Genomic DNA, 20,433 nt, shown 5'->3' with positions numbered 1-20,433 from the left:
TATTAACCCTCCAACGGAATCCCTTTGATCACTTTCATATTGATGGTATCTTTTCTTATACCTAAATAAATCAATATAACATGTCAGTTAATCTATTGTTACTTGTGTGTGTATTTGCCAACTAATTTGTGTTTTCTTCCCTGGGGAAGACTGTTTCTCCTGCTTTCAACACTACATCGTTGGATGTAGGTCTTTGTCAATTGTCTTTTTTATTAGTTCCTCATATATAGTAAGCTCAGAGTAGAAGTTAACTGAAACAATATTGAGCTATTTTGTACTGACAAGTCAGACACATTGTTTTATTTCATACTGAACAAGCCTTGCTTCAAACTGGAATCTTAAAGATAATCATTACTCACAATATGGACAAATAGTATGGTTAGATTTTTTTACACATTATCTTCATAAGTGATTTCTGCACAACAGTGAAGAAAAGTGAATAAGGAAAAAAACAAATATTTATTTAAACTCACAGTCTCAGAGGATTCAGTGCCTGCTTGTTTGAACACCCGTGCTTGAGTAGAACATCACGATCACAGGAGCCAGCACTAGAGAGTGTTTGCCTCCTGATAAACATAAGTAGAGGCTAGAGAAAAGTCTGAGCCCAAATACAACTTTCCAAGACATGTTCCAAATTATTGTCTTGAAACATAGCCCACTCTAAGGATGCACAACATTACAAAATGTCACCCTTAAATATATAAATGGTCAGCAGAATCCTATGCTAAACATTTTTACACTCAGTCAGTAACATCTTACACAGTCTTACAACAGGCTTTAATTGGCTAGATTCTCTCCTTTTCTTAGGTCACTTGATAGTGTTTCCAAGTAGACATTATTTTGCTAGTAAATATGTGTGTATGTGTTTGAGCACTTGTGTGTGTTCCTGTGTGCACAGTACTATTATCTGTGTTTATGTGCATTTCAAGTTCTCAACTATTTAGTCACTTTAAAAAATATCTTCAGGAGACTATGTTTCAGTTCTTCCTTTCTAATCACATTTGCATATCTGTCTCTCCAAAGAGTAGTGTGTTCGTTCCATCCTTGGCAGACTTGACCTTCTTTACCTTCCTTTATACCACTCTCGTGTCTTTGCTGGACATTCTTCCAAGCTCTCATCATGGGTTTCTGAAGAACTATTTCAGCCTTTTTTAATCTTATATTATTATTGTGTCCTAAAGTTTTTTATGTTAACATTCATGAATTCAGTCACTAATGGCTCTTAAACTCTAGCACACATCTTTATAAAAATCTTTAAAAATGTATAATTGTCTGCTTGAAATGTGTACTTCTCTGCCTTATAAGCATAGCAGGAAGTCACAGCCACACTCAGTATCTTTCTTCTGCAACAGTGTTTTGGTGATGAGGTCTTTTGCTTTGCATTCAATGAATATATATATATATATATATATATATATATATATATATATAATTTATATACACTTGTGTGTATTCAATGTATATATATATGTGTATTCAATATGCATACACATATACATATTTTCTAATTGCATTCCTAGTCCTTTGTAAAGGTAAAACTAGATTAAGCCTACAACTCTTCAATACACATATTAGCAATAATTATTATAAATTAAATAAAAAGAACCCTTGACAAAACAATTGATCTATGGTAAAAGATAAGTAAGTCATTTTAATAGCAGCTATTAGTAATTCTAATTTGCATAATTCATTTTCATAGTTTGAATTTGCACAGTGAATCACATTGTTCATTAAGCATCATTCAGGCAAAGAACAGATGCACCCGTAGCAGCAAATGCCTTGATTGGTGTCTGCATAATTAGTAGATAACAGATCTACTTTTTATATTATTAGAAAAATGTGCATATTCTAATTATATGGATAGCACATCACTATAAAATATAATGTCTCCAAAGGAAGGTGTCAACACACAGGGTTTTCAACCCCCATGCATGTTATCCTGGACTTATGTGTAATGGAAAATGATGTCTAATCTCTACCTAAGCGTGATGTGATTCAGTTGCACCCCAATCCTAGAGTTATTCAGAAACTGGAAGAGATTAGACTTTTACTTTTCTGTTATTAATTTAATGATTGACTTAATTTTGAAATAAGGCACTATTTATTAATGACTATATTCTGAAGAGAAATTCTTCATCTAAAATAGCTAGTACTGTGTGTTTTTGATTAATTTCTGGGTTGATCCAATCTAAACAAATCTTTCTGTGACCAGTGATGCTTTGCAGAACAAGGCTGGGCCTGCATCAGTCTCCTTTATACAGTCAATTCCTACTTTCTCCTTTAACTTTGCCTTTGACTTTTTCTCCTGACATTTAATTATTTACTCCATAACCAGATTTCTTCAGTGTTATAAAATAAAACATGCTCAAATATTTCCTAAGTCACTCCATTTCCTCTCTTCATCTCTTTTTTTCTTATCTGTTAATTGTGATACCAGTAACATACTAGAATGTTGTTTTGGTTGGAAAGGAGTTAATATATTTAAATGAATTAAGAAGGTAGTGCATAGAACATTCACTTCAAATTATTCTCTATCATTAGTTCCATCATTAGTAGTAACACCAACAGAAGTGTTTACATTGATGGCATTAAAGCCTATGCTAAGAAAATGCACCTCAAACTCATTGCTGAATAAAAATTTCCATCATATTTCAGTCTTAAGTGTACAATAAGAACCCCTATTTGACTTAGTCCTAATATCATAGCCAGGAATGCAGAAGGTTGGGGGCACTTTCAGAGAGCATCACTAGAGTCAAGGCATCTGCTAGATTTTGACATGTTGGTTTAGTCTGAGGTCCCAGAAAGGAAGGTGGAAGAATTCATAAGTCAACATTAAGAGCAGATGTACATATGTGATCTTAAAGTTCAAAGAATTAACTCGGAGAACAAGCTTGAAGGAGTCCTTTGAGTTCTAAATGGAAAAGTTGGTTTAAGTCCAGGGTCTTGTCTTCTGCTCACCTTGTCCCTGAGAACCTTTTCCTTAAGCCCCTTTCTCTGTGAAGTTTCTCTTAATAATGTATGTAATATGCATGGTACCCATTGAGTTGGACACTGGTTTTTATCTTTTCCCTGTGATATTTTTAAATGCAGGTCATATTATTAGGTTACTTATTCTGTTATTATTTTTTATCAACTACAAATTATAAGAACACTTGTCATGAGACATTCATCATCACAGGTCAGTATGTTTGCAAATAGGTAGAGTGTAAAGCATCTCAAGGATTGTGTAAGTGGCATGTTGAAAGAGATCAAGCAGGTGCTAGAGTCTGCTTTCTGAAAGACTGATTTGTGAACCCAAGCAAGGTTAGCTTTGAGCTAGGCCTGAGGCCACAGTTGTGAACAATTAGGGCTTAAGTAAGAGAAAAGAATGCAGAATCAGGCTCTCAACTCTTCCCTGATTGTGTCGATTATTAACACTATAATGGAAGCTTTTAATAGGTTGAAACAAAGAGGAAAAATCATTGAAGCAATGCTTTGTTATTAAAATGAATTGCAAAAAAGATAGCATTTGGCATATCACTTGCTCCTATCCTTGTCCAGCTCAAGTTCAGACAGTCCTGTTGGTGAAACTTTATGTTGAAGCATCTGACATTGCTGGTAGAACAGAAAGCCTCAGTTATACTCAAATGATTACAGACAAATAAATAATGCTGAGGGCAGGAGAAATAGTCTTGCCTATGGAAGAGCATACCAATTACTTATGCAATGCTATGTGGTCATACTTGAAAACATACATGTAAGTTTTTATATAAACAGGTATATTTAGGAATATATACATAAATACATATGTTCTTGTTACAATAATTGATTTAAAAGACAGTAAAGAGGTGTATTTGGAAATAATGAGGGAGGAAAGGAATGAAATAAATGATGTAATTACATTACAGTCTCAAAAATAACAGAAATAATTGAAAACTATTTGTCATAATCCCCCTCACAATGGTTTAAATTGTGCAATAGCATTTTTTTTAGTGTCGGTTTCAATGAAATATAAAATAAATTCATATAACATGCTTTTAAAAAATGTATTGCTGACACTAACTATCTAAATTAAGAAGGAAATTCTTCATTCCATCCTAAATTCACTTTTAAAAATAGCCAAGACATACAGATTGTAACTAACTATTAAGAAAAAAATTTCAAAGATAATACCTTATATGGATTATTGAAAGCACATGATTGACTAATTTAAAAACAATCTTTTAATATCTATTTTTACATTAATATGTTACAATAGCAGCATCATTACTTTAATGTGTGCTTTAATCTGAGTAATGACATATGTGTGCACTCTGAAAACAAATTTCTTAAGAAGGAATCTTGCCTTTAGTGAGACAGACTGTTTTATTTATATTTATTGATTTATTCTTTTTTTGCCTGACTGGTATGGAATCGAGGGATGCATATTTGCTAAATGTGTTTTCTGCCAGATGCATATTTGCTAAATGTGTTTTCTGCCGAGCGTAATCCTCCGACCTCAAAATGTCACTTTTATTTGTATATTCTTAGGGTAGTGTCTAGAAAGGCTCTGAGCATAGAAATAAAGCCTAAAAACTGTACTTGGATGAGTAGGTATTTTTTAGGATTTTAATATTTGGGGGGCTGTTGTTTTGGGTATTGTTTGATTGTTTTGTTTTGATGAAATGCAGATTTCTGTTGGCCCCAATGGATTTAAACTCACTACTGAGCCAAGGGTGACTTTTAACTTATGGTTCTTGTAACTCTACCTTTTTAGTGCTGAATTATAGGTACACATCATCATGAATCCCTCTTGATTTATAACAGAAAACATAAAATAATCCATTTAAAAATATTAATTCAGAGGCAAAATGTTACATAGCAAACACCGCTATGTGAGCTGAGAGCACTTAATCAATCTAGAAGGACATTCTCATCCATGAAGTCAGTCTTATCTCCCCTCTTCCAGGCCCTATGGTGACTAATGGCTTTCTGCCTATACAATCGTCTTTTCTGTTTTGTACTTATGAAGAAATTGTATAATGTCGCTTCTTCTGTTTTGTTTCTTGCACTAAGCATAGATTGTTTGAGTTCATTTATGCTGTTGCAGGTAAACTGCCATTCCATTTCAGCTGCAGGATTGTTTTATTTATATATGACACCTTGATTATGATTAATGACATTTATTTTTATACATTTTCCACAACAATACTAATATTAACATGGGCATTTATTATGTGCAAATAATTATTTGAACACTTGTTCTCAATGAGTATATCCCTTTGAGTTGACCTGTTGAGCCATAGGACAGCTAGAACTCACACAAGCGACTGCAACATTTTTTTTTTTTTGCACAATTACATGCATTCCCTTCCTACCCTCAATGTATGAAGGCATTATTTCTCAACTATTAGCAATACTTTCTCTTTAATGCTTTCTTATTTTAGTCTTTGTTAACTGTGATACTCAGTTTAATTATGATGACATTTTTCCTGTGTCTGTTATTTTGAGAAAATTGTAACATGAGATTACCTGTGGAACTCTCTTCCTCTTGAGGTTTTACACTAGTCAATACATCAAGAAAGTTAGGAAAAAGTAATTCCATTGGACTTATTAATATTGTATCATATTCCTAAGCACCAAAACACAGAACACAGAACAACTAGTTCCTCTTCCTTGAGTTGTATGCTTTGTTGCCTTTCACTTATATTTTTCTTGTCTATACTAACTGTTTAAATCATGTAAATACATTAGGAATAAAAACAGAGACTAGTTCAGGAAAAAATTAAAAAAGAAAACTCCAAGGAAAATCATGTATCTAAATGAAAGTTCATGTGAGCGTTGGAAAATGAAGATAACCTAATCCATGATAAATGCACAGGTGTCATACCAGGAGAGGAGACATGGCACAAAGCCAGGCTTTCTACTGCACACTTGTCATCAGATATCTTTATTAACCTTTTTCCTATACCACAAAGAGTCATCAGCTATGTAAACTATTTATTAACTAGGCTGCAGAAGTGTTACAGAGCAATCATTGTAGCTTAAGAACAATTTAGGACATAGTCATTTTAATAAGGTTGTTCAGTAATTATGAAGCTAATATACAGATCAAATCATTCCTTTAGTTGGTTTTAAAAAGTGTTAGCCTAGTCTGTTTGGATGCACACCTTATTAGACCTGGATGGGGGGAGGGGCCTTCCCACAGGGCAGGGCACCCTGACTAATGTTAGGACTGGAGAGTGAAGGGGAGGGGAGTTGGGGGAGTGGGAGGGAAATAGACGGATGGGAGGAGGTGGAAATTTTTAATAATAAATAAAAAAAGAAAAAAGTGTTAGCTATATTCTTTTCCTCCTGAATGTATAACCCTCTTTAACATTGCTGTATGTGATAAGAGAATCATATCTGTGCTTCTAGGTTTGTTAGCATGTCATGAGAAGTTATTTTTTGTTTCAAATAGAGCATCCATACAAAATGTAGGAAACGAGAAGAGTTTAGTTTGAAAAAAAAATAGAAGTCATCCATCATATAGAAGTTTTAAAAGTACACAATTCTGCTCATTGCCATCAATCTAAAATAAAATGTATTACTTTATTCATGCTTGTCTGTTTCATCTTCTGTTGACTCCAGCTTAAATCTGTCATATTATCCACAGAGTTAAATCTTAGACCCTAGCTGAGAGATAATGTAAGAGATTCGATCTTGAAGTGCCAGGTAAAGTGTCATTAACATCATGTCCTTTATGGGCACAATAGGATGTCAGCTTTTATCTTTTACTTCCCAACATGAGGTATGTGTTGCGGCTCTGCTCCATGTATCTCGCTATGATATGCTTTCTCACCATTACCCCCAAATCAACAGAACAAATCAATCACAGACTAGAGTCTCTGAAATTGTGAGCACCAGTACATCTCCTCTTTGTTATGTTGGCTTTCTTAAATAAATGCTGGAGTGATTGGAAACTCACTAACATATCTTTTTAGTTAATTTATTCAACAGCAAAATTCTCCACTAGGAGAATAATGTGTATCATCTATTACCCACTACTCTTCTAACTTTCTGCACCTTCCAACATCAGTCACTGAAGTTTTTGATGTATTTCCCATTTTCTGTCTCCTGTCCATCTGCTGTTTACTGCATTGCTTTTGGTATGTGTTTCCTATTGATCCCTTTTGGGTCTGAATCGACTCATTTCTTGCAAGTATTTAGAATAACTCAAAATTCATTCTGAATTAAATTTCTTGCAGGGGTTGTGTACAGAGGAATGCTTGAGGTGAGGTTTTATAAATGGATACAAAGAATATGCTTAATCTAAATTTCAGAAACTAGAGTTATGTTATATTATGCAATAATATCCCAGATTTTAAGAACAAATGCAAATTTGTTCAGCCATATATTAACTAAGAACTCATAAACATTAAACTTGCTTAAGCAACAAGGTCATAGAAGATTTACCTAGCTAGAAATGAATCAATATCATTTTGTTACTTTTTAGCCTGAGCCCTAATGACTATATAAAAATCAACAGTATATTGATGCAATTAAATCTTCAGTAAGATTTATGATACACTGATGCGAGAAACCACGTTGGCTCATCTGTAACAAGGGATATAAAAATCTTCATTGTTGTTTTGAAACCAGCAGCATTTATATTTGTTACTTTTATTAAAAATCCAAAGGTGGGAATGAAAAGATGGCTCTGCAGTTAGGAACACTTGCTGTTGTTACAAAGAAATGGGACTCCCTACCCAGCACTTACATGTAACCTCACAATCATCTGGAATTTCAGTACGAGGGGATCTGACAAACTATTCTGGTCTACATAGGAAGAACTATGTATGCGAAACAGACACATACATAGAAATAAAACAATTCATATACATAAATTAAAAATGAATATTGCAAAACTGAATGTGTATACCAAAAATTACATATTACCATTATTATTATTATTATTATTATTATTATTCCTTGGAATATATGTAAAATAAAAATATTAGGTACACATATATACACATGTATACTGTGTTTAAAACTGTGAAAATGTTTTGTCCTAAAGTATAGATGTGGGATAAGTAAGTATATTTTCATAGATAATATATATATATGTGTGTGTATGTGTGTGTGTGTGTGTGTACATGTATATATAGAAAATAACTTAATAGGCATAATAGGCATAAAGAACCTCTATAGCTACATTATTAAAATAAAATTATCTTAAATAATTGACTAACAAAAATGTTTAGTTGCTGATTGTTTTGATAAATTCCACTTTAAATCTATTGGAATGTTAGAAGATGTTTTGAGATTTTAGTTGTTTACGCAGTTTAACATTTTTAAATATAATATCACACAAATTGAGCCAGAGTTTTTTTTTTATCATTTTTTCAGTAGAGTTATTTTCATTTTTCTTAAACTTTGTTCATTTGTGCGTATCAAAACAGCAAAGACTATTGATATTAATACTACTTAGAGACATTTTAACATTAACTTTGGGTATTAGGTATTTGTTGTTTATTCCCAAACCACTATTTTCCCTTTTTTCTCAAGAATTGGCTCTATTTTTGATGTTTGTTTATTTGAGTATCTATTTATTTTTGAAAAGATTAGGGAGTTTGATAATTACCATCCTATCAATCACGAGTTGAATATCCATTGTAAAGTCTTTTGGTAAACATTAGCCAGGAGGCTCAAATTTGATGCAGGTGAGTAATTGCACTATAATTATCTTTAAATGCATGGCAGACAAAAAGGCTAAGTGACAGAGAAAGACATGATTACTGCTTAAGATTCTGTTTGGTGGTGATTTTATTAACTGCAAATTTAGAGAATTGTGCACAATTCTCCCCAGGTACTCATGTCTCTTAATATTTTTCATTTTTTTATTTTAGCTTAAAAGCATTGCACATTTCGACCATAATGCATTGTATTGGTTACAACTAGGGTTTACCATGCAATTTATTCTCAAATGGAGACATTTGTGACAGTGAAAAGAGCTGATAATGGTAATTATACTAGAACCCCTAAGTACAGGACCAAATTGCGCTGGGAAATCTAAAACTCAGAGCCACTTTTACTGCAATATGGGTATCAGAAAAAAATAGGTCGTATGGCTCTGTTTATTCACACACAGACATATGTACATGCATACATACAAAAATACATACACACACACACACACACACACATATTTGCAAATCTGTCCCCATCTTCCTTATGCCTGCTCTCCTTCCAGTCCTCTGTAGTTCGGCTCCCTAAGAGACTCAGGATCATCCATTCCCTTGGTATTCTTCAAAAACTCTTAAGAAATATTTCAAAGTTGATTTAGAAGTTTATTTATTTATTTTTTGTGGGGGGGCGTTCATTATAGAGGATGTTCCCAATGTCTGTGTCTGGAATCAGATTGTATAACTACCTTAAATTTCAAATACAGATGATTCTATTTTACTATTCCCAGGTGACAACAATTTATTTTCATCTTTAATGATGCCATTCAATAAAACTTTAAGTTAGACCAGAAAGAATCACTTTGTAACTACAGAAGCTAAACATACACTTTGGCATCTAAAATAGGTGATATAGTTAAACATTGAATAATATCCTTCAGAATATTAGATTATTTTGCATTTCACTATATAAGTAATTAACTTGTACATACTACACTTTTCTAGTTTTCCTTATACAGTTTTTTCAGCAGTTTTAATCAGCTGTGGGATCTGTTCTTGATTGGTTTAATAAAATGCCAATTGGCCAGTAGCCAGGTACAAAATATAGATTGGGTGATCAAACTAAAAATAATGGGAAGAAGGAGGGAAGGACCAGTCAGATGCAGATGGAGCAGGAGACAAACATGTCATGCAAATAAAAGTACCTCCCTGTCTCAGAGCATAACTAAGGAATATGGGTTAACTTAAAATGTAAGAGATAGCTGGGTGGTGGTGGCGCATGCCTTTAATCCCAGCACTCCGGAGGCAGAGGCAGAGGCAGAGGCAGGCGGATCTCTGGGAGTTCGAGGCCAGCCTGGTCTACAAGATCTAGTTCCGGGACAGGCACGAAAGCTACAGAGAAACCCTGTCTCAAAAAACCAAAAAAAAAAGTAAGAGATATTTAATAATAAGTCTGAACTACTGTTTGAGCACTTATAATTAATATAAGTCTCTGTGTCACAATTTGGGAAGCAGCTGACACATATTTGGGAACAGGAAGTAGGAACAGCATCTATTTACATTAAGCTTTTTATCTAATTTTAAAATTAATTATTTACATCCTGACCAGTTTCCCCTCATTCCTCTCTTCCCAATCTCTACCTTTTCTCTGCCTCTCCTCCCATCCACTACTTCTTTCTTTTCTGAAAAGGGCAGGCCTCCCATGGATATTGAAAAAAACATGGCATATCAAGATGTAGCAAGATTAAGTACCCTTCTTTGTATAAAGGCTGAGCAAGGCAACCCCGTATAAGAAATGGGTTCCAAAAGCCAGCAAAATACTCAGTGATAGCCCCTGCTCCCATTGTTAGTTGTCCCACAAATAGACCAAGCTACACAATGGTCAGATATATTCAGAGGGCGTAGGTCAGTCTCAAGAGGCTCACCTGTTTTCAGGATTAGTCTCTATGAGTGCCTATGAGCCCAGGTTAGTTGTTTTTTTTCTGGGATCTTATGTGCCTGGGCTTTGATATGTAGCTGAAGATGAACCTGATCTTCTGCTCTATTTGCCTCTCCTGGGCAGTAAGTTTGCTGTTATGAGTCATGCCTGTATTGACTTGGTATTGGGGATTGAACTCAGGGCCTCCTGTCTGTTAATTAAGCATTTTGCGAACTGAACTACATTACTAGGTCACATTTCATTTATAATAATGATAAAAAAGAGTCAAGTTATTTTAGTGAGAAATTTCTACTTAGGTTTTAGTGAAAAGAAAATTGATAGAAATTCAGATGGTTGGATGAGAGAGAATGCTTGTACTTCCCTGAAAGGTGGAGGGAGGTGTGGTAGGTTGAATGAGAATTCCCAATTAGGATTGTTTATTTAACCACTTGGTATCCAGCTGTTGGTCATTTGCTGAAATTTGTAGAGGTTTAGAAGCATGGACTTGTAAAATGAAGTGTGTCACTGGGGTAAATAGCACTATTTATAGTTTGTTCTCTTCCTTCTGCTTGTGGTGCAGTATGCTGCCTGGTGCCATGCTGTCTGCTCTGGAAATGGAAGCTCAAACCCTTCCATAAGTTGCCTTGGTTATGGCACTTTACCACAGCAAGAAAGAAGTCGTTAATGCAGAAATTAACAAGAGAAAAACTAGGAGAAGGAAATTACTCAATGCTGCACAACACTTGCATTTTAGCCCCCAAACAATTATACTCACACTACTGTGTGTTCAGTACCAGTGCTATGTGAGGGTGAGACTTAAGACACTGAAAGCCAAGAGACATAGTTTCTATGACATTGCAAGCAAGTGGATTTCTACATATCATCTTTGCCTTTGGTCTTTAAAGCACAAAACAGGGCAAAACTAGACCCATTTTGGGAGAAATCAAGAATTTATATGCCTGAGTTATGTGTTTTTGCTCACATATTTTTTATTGTCTTATAATTTGTTAATTGGTTTTGATGTGTACTATATAACCAGTTCTCTTATGAAAGCAGAGAGAGATCTTCAGCATAAGCACATGTGAAAATTTATATGTGTTTTGTAGTTCTGTCAATCACAGCTAATTCATAGGATCAAAGTGAGGATTGGGAGCACATTCATCAGTGCAATTACATGCATCAGGAACTAAATCATGGCTCCAAATTTAGGGCAGCTGTTGGTGTCAGAGGCTGCAGGTCTATCCAGATCATTGTCAAGACTGTTGGTTTCCCCGCTGTGTGACCTGTCCATCTATGTAGGCTTTGCTAATTTTGGAAATTTTTTGAAAAAAAAAAAAAACTTGTCTATTTCATTTGGCAAGAAGCAGCATGACATATCAAACTCATCTTGCTTTCTTGAAGGCAGCCTCTTCTATATTTTCTTCCCCATCACTGTTCAATTGATCAGAAAACAACTCCTTTCTTCCTGCCATTTTTACTGGCATGCTGCATTTTCAATTGACTATGTCCTGTGTCACTTTACAGTCCAGAATGAGGCTTGAGTTATAACTGGCTAAGGTTTTATTTTGAATAATTTCATAAGGTTTTGAATTAAAGTCAAGTTATAATCAGTAAAAATAAAGTAGTGCTAAGAGTAATAATACTCTTCCTAAAACTATTGTCACAAGAAATCCAGTCTATGGGATCCCAATTTTACAGGATCAAAACTGTTAGCAGTCTATGAAGAGTGTCATCATAAACATTTTGTACAAAGTTTAACAGAAAATTCTGTTGGTTAACCACAGTAGCCCACATTGTATTACCAGAATACATGTGTGGGAAGACTGGTGATTAGAATCTTAGAATTTAGATTCAATCCTAAATGGAGAAATATATGAATTAAGAATCCTAAGAGTGGAAGGATAAATACTAACAATAACACAAAATTATAATATGATACATTTGAATACGATATGGTGTAATTATGTTAAATAATCATATAATATTGATGGAGGAAGGTCATTGGCTAATAAAGGAACTGCCTTGGCCCATTTTATTGGTTGAAAGATAGGTGGGAGGAGTAGGTAGAACAGGACGCTGGGAGGAATAGGAAGTGAGCTCAGTCTTGACAGCTCTCCTCTCTGGAGCAGACGCCTGAGAGAGACGCCATGCTCCTGGCTCCTGGGCAGACCCACACTATGAAGCTCCGACCCAGGATTTACATAGGCTAGAATCTTCCCGGTAAGCGCACCTAGGGGCGCAACACAGATGATTAGAAATGGGCTAAATTAATATGTGAGAATTAGCCTAGAAGAGGTTAGATAGAAATGGGCCAAGCGGTGTTTAAAAGAATACAGTGTCCATGTAATTATTTCGGGGCATAAGCTAGCCAAGCAGGCAGCCGGGGTGCTGGGGACGCAGCCCCGCCGCCCTTATTACTACATAATATGATATAATAGAATGTTCTATTATATTAAACTACATGAGAAATTCTTTCAGATATATAAAAATATAAATGCTTACCACAAAAATACTTTCTTTCTGACATTTATGTTTTATAAAATACTTTCCAGGAAGCCATAAATTATTTTGAACATAATTTTGGTTAAATTTTAAATAAAGTACTTCAATAATTATTTTTCATTAAACTTACTCTTTTGAATATTTGTACAAATGACTTTTGATGAAATTTATGTAATTTTTCATAACATTTTTAGTTTTAGGTGTAAAGTCTTTGAACTTATTAGCAACTAAATTTTGCAAAAGAATGAATTAAAGTTCATTTAAAAGTTACATTAATTAATATTAGCATAAAGATGTAGGATTTTCATCAGAAGAAAAAAAGGAATTCGCAAAAGAAAGCACTTGGACAAATGAATGAAATTTACTTTTTATTGAATGACTGAACATATTAATTTTAGAGTGCATGAGTTTAATATACAAATGGTTCTACTTGGGCAAGTTTGAGTGCCTAAAATCTCAGGAATGGAGTCTTTTTTGATATTAATACAGATATGCTTGTAAGGGTTTTAATTACATGATGCACTTTTTAAAAAATATCATTTCTAATAGAAAAAAAGAGTACATGTAATATTTACAACCTGGTACTCTTCTGTAGTTCTCCTCCCATAAAAGGAAAGACTGAGCAGCAGTTGATAGGTCTTTCAGTTTTTAATTTATATGTGATTTCTACTCCAAAGAGTGAACCAAGTAACATTACAATCCTGCATCAATGCCAATAATGTTGAGTGACTGAAGGAAATCTGCATCTGTGTCTCTGCAAGGCAAAGTGAGGAGAAGGGGGGAGAAAGCACAACAGTTGACAGGACTCTGTCTTGTGTAACATCACAAACCCAAAGGCACATTAGGAGCACTGTTTGCACCAGAGAGTGCCACCAGATCTGAACTACAGCAGTATCTATTCCTTTAGAGAACCTGCCCTTCCATTTCAACACATAAGGCTGACTGTTACATAAGTCTATCCTTAATTTTCTAATGAATAAAACCATTTACCTCATAGAATGGGAGATATTTATAGCACAGGGAAGGTGAAGGGAGAAAGGTAACCAAAGGGAACACATTCTATATAAGAAATGAATAAAATGCCGACTTTTATTTTTCTTAGTAAAGCATAAATTACTCTCACTAGCATTAAAATCATTTTGTTGCAGGACACAGAGTAAAAGAAAAACCATTATGACCAAATCTAAGAATTATTAAGCATAGCTGAAGTGAATGAGTCATCAGAGAGTCAAGATCTTTAAGAAGCTACTTTTAAGACTAAAAAGTTAATAAATAAAAAACTAAAAGAAACTATGTACACTATGCATGTTCAGTATATTTATTAAACTTTTTGGTTAGGTTCAGCATTGATTTGTACATATCACCAAACAAATTCTTATTCTTTCTTTGTAGTAAATACTTTCAAAGTCCTTTCTTGTAGCTCTCAGTTGTTGGTTAAGTTGTCTAAGAGACTCCATATTGTGTGTATGCATATATATACATATATATATATATATTACCTATAGCTATTGCCTTTCCTTACTCCACCCCCCCCAGAAGTGAAAGGTGAGTCCCTATTCTGAAGACATCATGGATTTCAGACACACATCCCTGAGAGAACTTCCTGAGCTGGAAATGACCTGAATGCGCCGTTATTGAGGACTAGATTTTATGGTACCAGAAGGTGGCATGCAAGATACAATGGCCGGTCCTACCCAACTATGACTCTTAGGAAACAGTACTGTCCAACTAGGAACAACAACTTGAAAGGCACAGTAGAATGCATATACCTTGCTGGTACCAACAACTTCGTAATTGGACTTAGGCACTCGACAAGAGGGAAATTAATACCTAGATCTAGTGAAGTCATGGATCCATGACAAATTACTACTACTTTACTAAACCAGCAAAATCCCTAAATATAAGCTAAATAGTTCTCTGTATACCCACAGACAAGTGTAGTCCTCACCCACCAACATGGAAACTCTCTTTGCAACAGACTGAAACCATACAGAAAGCTGCCCCAACTGAATCAGAACAGTTCTGCATCTAAGGCTCAGGGGAAAACTTCTGTATGTGGGTGTGTATGTCATGTGGTGTTGGAAGACTGAGGGAACCAGGAATATCTCCTATTTAAGTAGCAATTCTATTTACAAAATGTCACCTTCACAACTGTCAGTATATGAAATGAATACGAACAACAAAAGATATACTAAATGAGACAAGGAAACGAGGGAAAGAAGGAGGGAGGGAGAAAGAACCCTGAAGTTCATTTCTATAGTTTTTTTTTTTTTATTTCAGTAGTTTTAACCTAGATTAGTCATTGTAAGAACAAGAAGCTATACACTGAATTTTATATTTTCATTTGGTTTTTCTTTTTTCATGGTAATGAGGTTATTAAATTGTCATTCATTAAACTTCACATCTAAAACAATTTGCCTTACGTTAGTACTCATATTAATCCACTTAATCTGATACTTTTCTAACCTTTATGCTAGCCAAAGAAGATGTTAGGAAATTTAACTCATTCATATTCTAATCAGTGTCAGGGTGAGGCCTAGCACCCAGTAGAAGATACCAAATACATCTCCTCAAAACTGGAGCCAATAGGTAGGACAATGTGTTCTTGTGAATGTTCTTCCCATGCTATTTGTTATCCAGAAGGACAGTTCACACACTGTTCACATGTCCTTCTCAGCCACAGTGGACTAAAACTGACTCTCTGCAGATATGGGACACTGATCATTTAAATCTCCCTGCACTGTGTATTGCTATTCTATTAATATATACACAATTTTATAAGTTTTGTGGGGATTATATTGTTTGTTTTCAGTAAAATATTCAGAAAATTTAAAGATGAGTAAATGTACTGATGTTTGCATACTAGAGGTCAAAGTAAAAATATTTTCTGTAAGATATAAGTGTTGCTTGGAACTCAGAAAGTCATTACTTTTCAGGTTTTTAATAATTTACTATTGTGGGAAGAAGAGTCATTGTCAAAATTAATTTTCAAATTTGATTTCAGAAATTAAAAAATTATGGGACAGACTCTCACTATGAAGTCCCCTATACCCCTCTGAGTCCAGAAATGTACCCGTGTTTTACCATGTCAACAGGAAACCCTCATGTCAGAATGGAGGTCAAACTACTGTATCATGCTGTGTTAGAGTTAATGGGCTCCCAAGTATAAATTGATTTGAAAATCTACATTGATTTAGGAAAATATTACTTATAGTTCAATATTCTTCTTCATTGTTGCTATATTCTATTGAATTTCTCTTTGTGGAGAAGATTGTTTTATTTTCCTGAAAACAATTTACATTTGTGAAGGTCATAGGTCCTATGAGGAGACCCCTGGTGTTGGAGAGATCTTCATTGCTAGCACACGTTGTGTGCTTCAGTCAGCACTGTTAGCATCCTGAGGGTTAGTGTATGGAGTTATAGCAAGCCAAGTACATTTACCTCAACTGTATTTCCTATGAAGAAGGCAGAGGGCACATAGATGGGAATTTCAGTGGAATGGTCTGTGTAAATGGAAGTATCTTCTTAGTATTTTATTAATCTAAACAGATTGTTTCATATGCATCTAAACTGTGCCATGATCTCATAAGAAATGCCATAAAGCTACCTCAGAAAACATTAAGAAAGATAAACGGATGTTTAGCAGTTAATAAAGGATTAATTTTTAGCTACAAACCTTTAACGTTTCATTGCATTAATTTATTTTTATTGCAAGCTGTCAAATAAACAGAAAAGAAGAGGGAATATTATTTGCTGATGATCCAAAAAGCTTAAGTAAACTAAAGATTACAACAGTGCAGGCACTACCTTAGATATTTTATTCAATTGATCTTCTTCAGGTTCTCCCTTTTCTGATTCTTACTTGTCATTTTCATAGGAAGCCAATTAATTCAGTTAAGCTTTCAGGTCTGCTTCATATTAAATGTGGATCTACCACAACCAGCATTGGAACTAATTATATGTATACTTTTGTCAATTTATAAGCCGATTTAATTTAATCTCTTTTGCAGGGTCTTGTGATATAAACTTACCATATGACATTAATCTAATGGTGGACATCATATATGCTAAATCATAGACATAAACTAGAAGCTGACCAACAGACAAAAAGGCACATAAACAGTTACATGAAAAATTACCATGAACACATATAAAATAATCAATGTATGTTTGGGTCTTTCTATTTTTAAGCTTTGAGGAAAAGCCTAATAAAAGGAAAAAGATCACCAACCTTGACCTGAAGAGGCAATGTCAGACACAAAGTCTTGTGCTAGCTAGTATCTGGCATCAATCTACGTGATTCCTCTGGTGTAATGGGCTGTGAAGTTTGATATGTAAACTTAAACCAAGGGAGTCAACCAGTTCGAGTTAGTAAGAAATGTTTTCAGGGAAGGGGGTAACTTTTAATTGTGTTTTTAATTCTCAGTATGATGTTCCAAACCATGTATGAAAGAAATCTGGAGACTGTGCTTTCTGAAGTGAGTTACTTCATGATTAACAACGCTTAACATCCATCCTGTGTTTTTAACACACATTGCCACTATAAACCCTGAAAATTTAAACTGTCTTAGGATCCTACACTTCACTGACAGAATCTTGGAAAAATAGCTACATCTTATGTTTTTCTGTGATTGTTTCTTCATATGCAATAAAAAATGGCATAGAATTCTATATGACTTTACTCAGAATAAACTCTGTATTGATAGTACAGTGTTTGATAATGGGGGCTGTACAATAAATGAATAAAGTATTTTAATTAACTTAAAAAATGTGGATCTGCATTCATCTTAGTTCTAAATAATTTATATAAATGTTTTTATAAGTATTGTATTATTGGTAATTTGAAATAATTTTTATCACAAGCAGAGAGGTTTTGTGGCAGAAATTACAAAAGCATGGGCTTCAGTGGTTCTTTTTGACTATTCTTGAGACAACCAGCCTAAACTTATCAGACAATTACGGTTTTCACATGAATATCAACCTATGATATGACAAGACTATATATTGGATCTGGTGCTTCAAGAAAGAAAAGTAATTCTTTTAAGCAATTTATCTTGTATATTCTCCCCCTTAGTGTCACTTAGAAAAGTAAGGCAAATCTCTGCCTACCTCTACTCATTTTCTTCTTCCTATTTCTCCTTCTCGCATCTCTCTTTGCCTCTCTCTCTTTTCTTCTCTCTTTCTCTCCCCTCTCCCTTCTCTCCTCCCAATAAAACTCCCCCCATAAGTTCTGTTTGCATGGCATATCTATCTCTCACCCTCCATGAGACACCTTGGTCTTGCCATGGTCCCTCTTGTGCATATCATAACACTATCTATCCGGTACTTGAAATTGAACCTAGAGCCTTACACATGTTAATCAAGTGCTCTGTCCATAAGGTTTGCTTACATATTGAATTTCTGTGTCTAGTAGTACGTTTTCTATACACAAATGCTGCCCTTGATGCTAAGAATGCTATATTTTCTACAAACTTGAGAATAGAGTGCTAATAATTCCACTAGTTGATGATTGATGTACTATACAACAATGACCACATATTTTTATGGATCCTACTTTGCCTTTTCTACCAAAGAATGCAGAAACAATGTTATAATAAATTATTTTAAAACAGTTCAATAATTCATTTGACTTGTCTGCACTTCTACTCCTCTCTGCTCTCAGAGTTTAACAGTGTTTACATGTTTTAAAATAATTTTCCTTTTTCAGTGCTTTGCCCTGTGGCTATGAAATGCACTTTACAAACTGCAGGTTCTATTTTTGAGGCAGGTTGTTATTGATTTGTTTGGGTTGTGATGAACATTTCTAATGTGAGAAAACTGAATCAGAGTGTATCATATATGGAAATATTATTTCCATAAATTTTTGTTGGACACATGCATATGTATTTGTGTGCAGGCCTCCTGGGTCTCCTGAAATTTACATCTATAATGAATACTCAACAGAAAAGGTCTGCCATCTTCTGCTCCAGGGCATTTCATCTTCTGTGTTTGAATAAAGACTTTTATTCACACAGATGCATTTATTTTTAGCTTAACTCTAATAACATGGTACATTTTATTTGACAGCTTGATATTCCTTTGTATTCTCCCTGTGGATATCTTCCACAATTCAAAAAAATTCAATAGCAATTATTCGACATCAAAATGTCATTATCGCTGCTCATCTTTCTAATATTGTTTGAAGAGTCTTTGCTTTCACAGTATTTACATTCCATCAGCCTTTTCTTGCAGTTCCCAGCTCTTCCCTTTCTATGTCATTTTTTTTTTGCCTACTGTTCAAGAATGGGTCAAGCTTAGAATGAAAGGAGTTTATTTAGGATTTATTCTAATTGACAATAAATGGCCTGGGGATTTATGTGCTACAGCTGTCCCTTATTAGATCATAGTTCAGGTCATCAAATTAAAATAAGCTGTCCTAAATTCTGTACTGTACGAGGAAAGAAAGGAAACCCATTAGACCCTCTCAGAAAGCCTTTAGAGTGAATTATGTTGACGGTCTGTGTAGAGAATGGGAGAGATGACAGCTATGCTAGAGTGCCTGTCACTGCCACTCTTGCTCATGCATCCTGCTTTGGGCAGGGGCACAACCGAGGTGCGTAATGGTCTGGCTGTCAGCTTTGGGTCAGAAGGTCAAGGTGCATGGGGTGAGGTTCTTTCTGAACTTTCAACATGCTGTTCTGAGACTTCCTTTCCTAACGTCTGGGTGTTATGAAATATGGAATGCTACAGATTTGTGTTGTGTTCAGAGATTTCTATCACTGTCTACTTGAAAATGATTTTTTTTAACTTATACACGAAGTTCTGTAGGTGGTGTTCTTGGGAGATATAGCTAACACTATTTGTTTGTAGAAATGTTGTCAAGTCATGACAAAGAAGTGAGGGTCCTAAGACTGAAAAACAAATTTCTGGCTGCCATTTTTTTAATAATTTTACAATTGTCCGTAAAAACCACAAGTAATGAAAATATAGGTAAAAATTTAAATATAAGTTTGGTGAGGTATACATCTAAAGTGAATAGGTATCTACTGTTTTCTAGTTTCCTTTCTAACTGTCAGTATCAGCCAAGAACAAGATCTTAGAGACAGCCTGTGGAAGTCAGGGCAGAAGGGGAGAGTTACACAACATGCTTAGGTTATCTTTAGCTGGACTAAAAAGAATGAGAACAATAAAAAGCAGACTATGAGGTTAAGGCTGGAAGCAGGTTTAGATGGCAGCAAAGCAGAGGTCAGCAAAGTAGTGGCCTCAGAAGTCCTGGACAATTTTCCAGGTATGAAGTACTTACAATGAAGGATGAACATAGTGAACCTGGCTTAGTGTTCTAATCCCTGCCCAAATGCTTCCATTTAATGATGCCAACACTGTTTGGAGAAAGTCCTTGTCTTTGGGAAG

This window comes from Microtus oregoni, unplaced genomic scaffold (genome assembly GCF_018167655.1).
Source record: "Microtus oregoni isolate MIOR12 unplaced genomic scaffold, Mior012 000024F_ref0000369, whole genome shotgun sequence".
NCBI lineage: Eukaryota > Metazoa > Chordata > Mammalia > Rodentia > Cricetidae > Microtus > Microtus oregoni.
The sequence above is the reverse complement of the archived record's forward strand: the minus strand, read 5'-3'. Positions refer to the sequence as shown.